We start from the raw sequence: 9,638 nt of genomic DNA, 5'->3' as shown, positions 1-9,638 counted from the left end.
CACATTAGCATAATTATAAATTATAAGTTCCACTGTGGTAAAATATCAAATTATCAGTAAGCTGATGGCTACCAGCTAGCTAGTCCACCAAACCTAATTGATAGGTAGGCGTGAGGCTACATGTAGGCTGTAACAGCCATTATGTTGACAATGTCTTTTTCTGTCAATAGTTAAAGTCACTTGAACTTAGTTGAAGCGCCGACATTCTATGTGGCACAGGTGATTGCTATGGAGCATTTATTTAAACACATCATCACTATATCTTCATCTCGATCTGTCTCTTGCTTTAGCTTGTTGCCGCAAGTGGTTCCTTCCAATAAGTTCAAATTTCATCTGTAAAGAAATAACCAAAATATCAATTGAAAATATTTAGATGTTTTTCTTATCAAGATTTTAAAATTAACAACCTACAGATCCCCCAAAAGTGACATGGAAAGAAAAAAATATCTTGGGACCTGACTTAATAGCTCAGGCCTGACTATAAATTAGGGGCCCGTGCCACTAAGTCAGATACTATCTTGGGGCTTGAACTTGACGTTACTATCTTGGGGGCCTGAGTTACTTAGACGGGTCCCAAGTTACCAAGTCCGGGACCCAAATTACCAGATTGGACCCGAGTTACCAAGTCAGGGATAGTATGTAGGGCCCAATGATTATTTTTTTTTCTTTCCATGTCACTTGAGAGCTCCTTCCGGAGGGGGAGGGCTGAAGAAAATTCAATTTTGCCGTCCCTTCCTCAGTTTTTTTTTTTTTTTTTTGAAAAAGTGAAGAGCAAAAAAAAAAAAAAGGATTATAAGCACCCTAATAGCAACACATTTTGATGTATAGTACTTGCCCGGGGTCACTCCCATTGTGGCCTGTACACCATCCGCGATAATCAACTTTTGAAAAGCACCCTAAACAAGGATCTAACCCTTGGCTAAACGATACCCTAAACAGGTAACACGCACCTGTTTCACACCATAAATTAGGCAGGCCTAAACAGGGATTTTATTCATTGCATCAAATTTCATACCCTTAAATTTCATTTCAACGTATCAGCAATTGCAATTTTGCTACCCTTTTTTCCAATTTTTCATGTTTTGACACCCTAAACACGTTACGTCTCTCTCGTATCGTGCATATCCACGAAAAACTACCCTTTTTACGCCTTTTCATTATCGCGGCTTGTGTAAAGGCCACAATGGAAGTGACCCCCAGTACTTGTAATTTTTTCTAATTTTTATACTTTTTAAATTTTTTCCGCCCTTTTTTCTTTACCAATTCTTTTTGCCGGCCCTTCTTTCGCTGCCCCTTGATCCCTTCGATTTGGCCGCCCCCTGCTTTTACCCGGGGGTGGGGCTGGTGCCCCCAAAGCCCCCCAATACACGCATGAAAATCAAACATCACTCTCTTATATCAGATTTAAGGAGAGCAGTAGAGAGCAATGCTCTTACTCTCCTCAAAAGGCAGTCCCTGGTTAATCATAGTACATACCAGCTTGTCCAGTACTGTTGAGTTCATCACTATACATTCTGATTAAAAGCCACCATCTCCTGAAAGCAGTTGCTGCACCTGTACAGTTCACATCAAGTTGACATCACTGGTATCACCTAGTTGGAAAAATTCAAGAAACAATATCTTAATTTGGAGAAACGTTTTACAAGAACAAACATGCTTTGCCTCCTGGTTTCTGAACTTGGGCTTCTCCATGCTGCAATCCTAGCCCCAGAGTTACATGGGAGGCCTAAGTACCAATTCAAAATATATTTTTGGAAATTGTTTTACCATACCATTTATTTGCACACAAAAGTAAACTGCGGATTTACTGCGCACCTTTTAAATAAAAGTGCCGCAAATTATTTGATCATTGCATCCATATGTGATGTGTATAGCATGTGAGTTGTGTTGAAGAGATCAATGGTGGACGGTGCATTTGAAGTGTAACACACATATTGTAATTTGGCATTTTGCCCATTCATGCCTTATGCAAGCATCACTCTGCATCCTGGACCCACCCTCCTCAGAGGTCACCAAATATAGACATCTATTAGACGCCTAAGCCTGACCCTGACCTATTTGTTGTTGTAGTGAAGTCCTGACGTTCTTTGTTCTTCATTGGGTGAAGCTTTACCTATTACAAATCATGAAAGGTGTGAAGCTTTGACTAGTAATTTGTGTTTAATGGTGATGTGACATCGTATCCACTACCTGTCGCCATGCTTCCTATAAATCCCCAATGATAGTTGTGGTTTTAAAGCTCCAAGTTTGCCAACTTTTATTACATTTATTTCCTTCCCCTTCTATGACCTTTTGAAAGGACACCTATGCTAGCTAAGCTCTGACCTCAAAGGGCACTTTTGCCCACCGAGGCACCGACCACTTGCTGTACTTGCTTACTGTTTACATTTATTATTTTCTTTTGAAAAATTGCCTTGTTGCCCTTCTCAAATTTAAAACAGTTGCTGTGATGCCCTTTGAAATATTACATATTGCCGTGCCGCCTCGCCTTTTCAATGGAAATCCAAAGCAATTATCAACTTGCCCTAAAAAGTGCCCCCTGAGATCCTTAATTCGAGGGCTTAATTGTCAGTACATACAGTAATAACCACCTATAGAGCATTTGTAGAGTATTTGCAACACTCCCGACTTCAGTTGCTTTATTTTGTCAACTGAATTATAAGTAAACATTGGTGAAGCTTGATTCTAAAATGTACAGCTTGAAATATAAAAATGGCCAATAATTATGGTGAAACAGTGATGAAGCTTGAACTATGCAAATGGCCAGTATGGTGAAACAGTGGTGAAGCTTCAGACCTGCCGAGAACTGACAAAAGTGAAGCCTCACCTATGGAAATATTTCAAAGGGTGAAGCCTGGACTAACACATTTGCTGATAAGAGTGATGCTTTGCCTTTGGTAAAGTATGTGAAGTGATGGTGAAATCCTGACGTTACAAATAATTGGCTCAGGTGAAGAAAGGTGATGACCTGAGGAGGGTGGGTCCAGGCTGCAGAGTGACGCCTGATAAAGGCTAAACTATGATCAGCTGGTCATCATGTGTGAGATGGGAGTCAGGACTAACTACAAAAAAAAAGCCCAAAATTTTCCGCTTTACAAAATGTCAAATTCCGCTTTTTCCCGCTTCGTAAATTTTGCGATAAAAAAATTTTCACAAAAAAACCCTTACGATCAAATATAGGGCCTATGCGGGTGAAATGATGGTGAATTTTGAAACTGTTTTTATTACCGGTATTTAAGGTTGGTCAGGAATTATGGAAATACATATTTAGAATTTGGCAAAGACTTGATAAGTTCATCTGTGAGGTCAAATTTGGGCCAAAGTGCTCATTTTTGGCCCAAAATCCCAAAAACCTGTTTTTTTGGCCCACTTCTTTTTCGTGCATCCTACCAAAAAAATTCTTGGGCCAAAAAAATGGCTCCTAGATATTTTTATCTAGTTTTTAAAAATTAATAAAAAAAATTTGGCCCAAGAATTTTTTTGGTAGGATCGGATGCACGAAAAAGAAGTGGGCCAAAAAACAGTTTTTTGGGGGGGTTTTGGGCCAAATTGAGCATTTTGGCCCAAATTTGACCTCACAGATGAACTTATCAAGTCTTTGCCATTCTAAATATGTATACTTTTATATACTTTAGACCAACAATTTAGCAGTTATGAGGCCGAAAGTTTCCATAATTCCAGGGTTCAGACCAACCTTAAAGGAAGTCTCCAGTAATCACAATGCCTTTATGTAAGAAAAATAATTATCAAGCACGAATCACATGGTTTTATTTCAACAAATTCATAGTGACCATGACCATAACCATAAAAACGATAAAACATGCGTCTCTCAACACGCGATATTCAAAATTCCCGGCGCTGAATTTGTCGAGTGCAATGACGTCCCAGACAATGAAGGCTGACAACAATTGAGCACAAATAACCATTACGTCATTGGACTTAGACAATTTCGGTGCGGGAATTTTGAATATCGCGTGTTCAGAGCCGACAGTTTTTATTTGTTTTTATGGTCAAATAAAATCATGTGATTCGTGAAGGCATAATGTTATGATGGTCGTTGCCTCCCTTTTTTTTCAATTTTCTTTTTTTATGCTTTTTCAGTTCATTTTTTCTTTTTTAGCAAAACTGCTTTTTCTGTTTTTCTTCCTGAATTCTGAGATTGTCGCGGAAAATCCGCAATGCAGAAAAAACTTCTGTCTTTTTATAGTCAGGAGCAGGACTCATCATGGTCTATCGTGGATTGCGTACACAGCTGGGCATGGCGCCTTTTTAGGCGGAAATTATTCGGCTTTTGTTACTGCGCTCACAATAAAGTCACTCAGTCACTCTCACATAAATTCACATAGCGTGCGCCAGTCACGCATTACGCAACGCACAACTAGCATTTGATTTAAGCATTGCTTACGCCCACGATTGCGCCCAACTGCGTGGGCTCGTGGCAGTGCGTGCATGCCATTCTATGTATTAGTTTATTGTATTTAATCAATACAGCACATTGGTCGTTGATTACGAGTCATTTTTTTCAGCCTTAACCAAACAAAATTTAGGTGCCTTCAAACATCATGTTGTCCGCCCGGGGTTGTCCGTGTCCGAGAAAACATTCACAACACATCACACATGATGAAAAGCAGGAGTAGCTAGGGCATGATGATGATTGTATTTTGTAAATCATGTACCAGTAAATCTAAATTAATGTCATGCACGTCATGTCATGACTGCCTACAAATTATATTTACAATATTGAATCAGTCATGAGTCACGACACTGCTCTTGTTTTAGTGTAATGCACATCCTACGTGAAAATAATTGAAATAACTTCAGCTTTTATACTTACATTGCTTTATACCATGCATGCATGACCACCGTGAATACCGAAGCTGTGCATAATAGTCGGTGCATGTCACTACTGTGTGGTCCCGGTGTGTGCTCTGAGTGGGGTTTGGGGGTTTGTGTGACGATCTTTCCTTCTCAAAATCAAGTTGAATATTGCGATCTGTCGGTGTGCAATGGCCTCAATGTGTTACAAATCCACATAAGTTTCACCATGATGACTAAAAATCGTGCAAAGTTCATTATTTTGGTTTAAAATGGAAAAATTGTAGAAACCACTAATGGCGGACGCAACAGATTTTTTTTTTAAACATCAGCTACCAAATTGCAAGCAAGAAAGGTTTACTCCCTGCGTCGGTACTCAGCTGTTTGTTTTCAAGCTCGCTTTATGTATAGCGAACGAAAGCTAGCCAAATCAGCCAAATGTCGGGTTTAAAAGTGTCAGATCAGGGCTCCGTTTGTCTTTATCCCTTACGAAAATGCAAGCAATGAAAAATGTGTGCGGAAGCATGCAGCACGCGTGCGGCAGTGTGCAGCACACGTGCAGATGTGTGCAGCATGCAAGCAAGGCCTGTTGGTAGCGTGTTCATGCGTGCGAACCAGCTGTGTGCATGCAGGCACCGCACACAAATATCCACCGCGCACACAATTTGCTTGCAGAACCTGCGTGCAGACTACCAATCTGTACGCAAATTACGTGCAGACTACACTTGTGTGCGGACTGTAGGACTGCATGCAAATTGCACGCATCTTGCATGCAGCACGCATATTGCTGCATGCATGCAGGATTTCCAGATCACAAAGTTAGAATGCTGCACGCATACAGGGTTTCCAGAAGCAGTAAAGGTAAAATGCTGCATGCATGCAGGATTTTCAATGACTAATTCACCTTTACACAACTGACATCAAGTCACAATTTGGCAATGATCTAGAAGTGAAAATATTTAAATGTTTACAATGAATAAATAAGTTAGCCTTCGGACCAAAATTTTCTAAGTATTTAACCTTCAGACCAAGATTTTTGGCAGACAAAGAGGGGGGGCAAGCAATTTTGGCAGGCCAACAGGGAGGGGGCAAGCATTTTTGGCAGGTCTAGAGGGAGGGCAAGCAAATTCTTGTTTCGATAGTTGGCATTTCAACTTTGGGCCAATGTTGGAATGCCATTCCTGTTTTGATAGTTGGCATTGAAACACTGGGCCAATGTTGGAATGTCATTCCTGTTTCGATAGTTGGCATTGCAACATTAGGCCGATGTTGGAATTTCATTCCTGTTTCGAAAGTTGATATTGCAACATTGGGCCAATGTTGGAATTCCATTCCTGTTTCAATAGTAGGCATTGCATCATTGGCCCAATGTTGGAATGCCATTTCTTTTTCGATAGTTGGCATTGCAATATTGGGCCAATGTTGGTATGCCATTCATGAATCAACAGTTAATTGGCACTGCAAAAAATCAAAGCAAAATTCAACATTTTTATAGTGAATGTTATCAATATTCACAGTAAATTTGATCAATATTCATAAAATGATGCACTTTGGCCGGTTTAGTCATCAAAATATTGCTTATATTAACTTAAAACACTTAATCAAATGTGTATACCCCAATAGCTCAAATGGTAAAGCATCAGACTCCCATGCAGAAGGTCCCAGGTTCAAAATCAGGTAGGTTAAGTTAGATTAGTGACTTGTATAAAATTAAGCTAGGCAATTTTGGTTCATTGTGAAATGGATACCCAGGTTATGTAAGACTAATTGTAAGGACAGTATACACTGTTAACCATTATTTTTGATTTTTTTTTTTGATTTTGTCTCGCATATATACGGCCAGTTCGTGCTGCACGCATGCAGTGCACGCAAATGCATTTGCATGCTGCATGCAAACTGAACACGCTCATGACCTGCACGCATGCAGCAAGCATCTGCACGCTTCCCTGCATGCATGCCTCGCTCCAAATATACGCATCCGCCGACGCTACCAACTGCACGCGTGCTGCATGCGGTGCGGCACACGTGCTGCTTGCATGCTGCATGCGTTCAAAAACTGCGTGCCATTTTCGTAAGGGATATTCCCATAGTAGCATGATATGAGATACATAGTCGCTGAAAGCAGTGACGTAATCAAATTCTACTAAATATTCATTTTTCACTGCTCCTGATTTGGAACGCAGAACAGTTCAGTCTTCACCAACAGCACAACCCGATGACCGTGCGTAGTTGTTGAAAGACTGAAGGATCCAGTCTAGGTAATCACCAAGGACATGGGAAACAAGATCAATGTCTTTACAACATCTTGCTACAGAGTCATGTTAAACATCAAGCGTGTGGATCGGATTCCAAATGAGACCATCTACATGTACAATCTGACCAACACCACTGCACCGGTTGCCAGAGTCACGATTCACCAACTCAAATTTCTCGGCCATATACTTCGTCTTGAAGACGACGAGCTCCATGGCCGACTGATGATGATGATGTTTCTGAATATTGCGAAACATGTCACACATGCCAAGCAGTAGGAAGACGTTTAGACTTAGAATAATTCTGAGATTGATTTTTCATCAAAATTCACGTTTGGACTAGTAATATTTTTTTATTTTGATTAATCAACAAATATCACATTTGTACTTTGAAATATTTGGGATTTGAATTTTGTAATCAAAAGTACGTTTGGACTTTAACATTTTTGGAATGTTCATGAATTAATTAATTAATCCATGTCATTGTGGACTTGGTCCATTTTCCCTAACAATTTGTATTAGGAAATCATTGTGATTTTTAAATCACAATGATTCCCTAATTAAAATTAGATCATAAGCACAAGATGATATCATCCGGTAACCAGTTTTCTGGTATAACTCTGTATTGTTTTTTATTATTATTGAATAAATTACTTGTAAATAATTTATAGTATACACTGATCCGTCTGATTGTTTTTCCTAGTGTCCTTACTGAGCAATATTTAGGGTTTGTATTGGCGCTTCGGTTAGGAGTGACAAAAATGAACATCCTCATTTAATCATTAGTGTTAATGTGTTAATAAAAGTGAAAGTGTTAATTATTTTAACACACAATTGTTAATATTTTAACACAAATATTAATATTTTAACATATTAACGGTTTAACGGGTTAAAAAGTGTTACTCAAATAGTGTTAATCTGAAAAGGTGAATTGACGACCCAAGAACCGTGTGCAGTTTTTTTTTTTTTTTAACCTTAGTAACAAATCATGCAGGCTATAAAGTTGCATGTATTTTGATGGAAATAAATAAAATATTTATACAAAATATTTATGTATTTTTTATATAATTTCAGCTGGTGCCGTGATAATATCAGACGAACTTAATAACATAGGAACAGCGCCGCTGACCACTGACCCACCTACCACTTTGACTTTCGCGGCATTGCCAGTAACCACTGATGCTGGAACTGGACGAATAACTGGTTTGCATTATGATCCAGTAGCTGAGCAGATCTACTGGGTTGAGAGGGATGTCCAAAAGGTTAAACGGGCAGACTTAGACGGGATGAATCAGGTGGATATCGACACTACTACTGGAGGTACGTATAACAATAGCCGTGCTAGCCATATCATATTAATAAAAAGTCCAAGTTTTGAGATACTTTCTCAAAATATGAAGAACTATTTTGAGAACTACTGAACCAATACTAGGCTTGTTTGTACTCATCTGAATGCATTTTTCACGCTGATTCCAAATATGGTCATGAAAATTAACAATTCTCGAATTTTTGAATTTTGTTGAAACTTGTCGTCTGCAGTCGCCACCAGCGTGGAGAGAGTTAACAGAGATGACCAAACGGGTATTTTCGCCGGGGAGACCCAACTTTTTTTCGATTTCGCAGCTCCGTAAAAAAACCTAGATTAAGTAAGACGTTTTAAACACAGGAGTGATAATAGCTTGGCTCAATGACTTTGGAAATGTACCTTCAGTCCGAGACTTATTCATGATACAGTCCCTCATTTCAATATATAGTTTTGGTTTCTCTATTGTTCAGAAACCAAAAATCAAGGGATTAAAATGTGGAGATAAACTGGTATGCAATCATAACACTATTGTGCTGGGAGGACACAAGAGGGTATATATAATCAAAAGTATAATGGCCTATAACCATACGTATATAATAGCCTATTGTGCTAACATTTTCATTATCGATATCTATCAACGCGGGCGACTTTTGATGCTCTCTGCCGTAGGTGGCACACTTCCATGACACCATAAAATTACACCCGAGTTCCGAGATTCGTTTGATAAGTTATGCATAGACATCGTTGAGACATAAAGGATGGATATATACGAGGCCTAGGCCTACATGTAGAAATCATGTGCATATATTGAGGGGTGGGGGGTGTTTTGTTTATTTGTCTGAAATATAAACGATGCATGATGATGTAGATGATTTGATTATGATTTAGATTATTCCCCGGAAAGCACAACCCATAACTCTTACCTATGTTCCCTCCGCCACCTATATATAACCTCCTCCCTCCCCCCTCCCCACACTCGATATCGACTCTTCCCTATTATTCCACTCCACTCTTGAGCTCCCCTCTCCCCCTCCTTCCCTTCCCACTTCCAATGCTCTCTCCCCTCTGTTTCTCTTTCTCCCTTACCCTTACCCCCTCCCCCTCACACACACACACACCCCTTTCCCTGTTGATCTCTTTTTTTTCTCTCTCTCTCTCTTCCCAAATAAATAAATTGAATAAAAGTCAGTTTAAACCAGCTTTCTATGATATTGATCTTCCGTCATGCGACATGCACATAAATAGAGTTGTGTATAATAGTGTTT

At 39.4% G+C, this 9,638-nt stretch overlaps 1 long non-coding RNA gene across 1 annotated transcript; it reads right to left on the bottom strand.

The window, feature by feature from the left end:
* Positions 1-226: 226 nt before the first annotated feature.
* On the bottom strand, positions 227-4,921 carry LOC140136590 (uncharacterized). The gene is made up of 3 exons (XR_011856702.1): positions 4,835-4,921; positions 1,477-1,592; positions 227-333 (listed from the first exon to the last, which is right to left on the bottom strand). It is a non-coding gene; the product is annotated as an uncharacterized lncRNA (long non-coding RNA).
* Positions 4,922-9,638: the final 4,717 nt, after the last annotated feature.

Source organism: Amphiura filiformis, chromosome 16 (assembly GCF_039555335.1).
Source record: "Amphiura filiformis chromosome 16, Afil_fr2py, whole genome shotgun sequence".
NCBI classification, from domain to species: Eukaryota; Metazoa; Echinodermata; class Ophiuroidea; order Amphilepidida; family Amphiuridae; genus Amphiura; species Amphiura filiformis.
The sequence above is the reverse complement of the archived record's forward strand: the minus strand, read 5'-3'. Positions and strand labels throughout refer to the sequence as shown.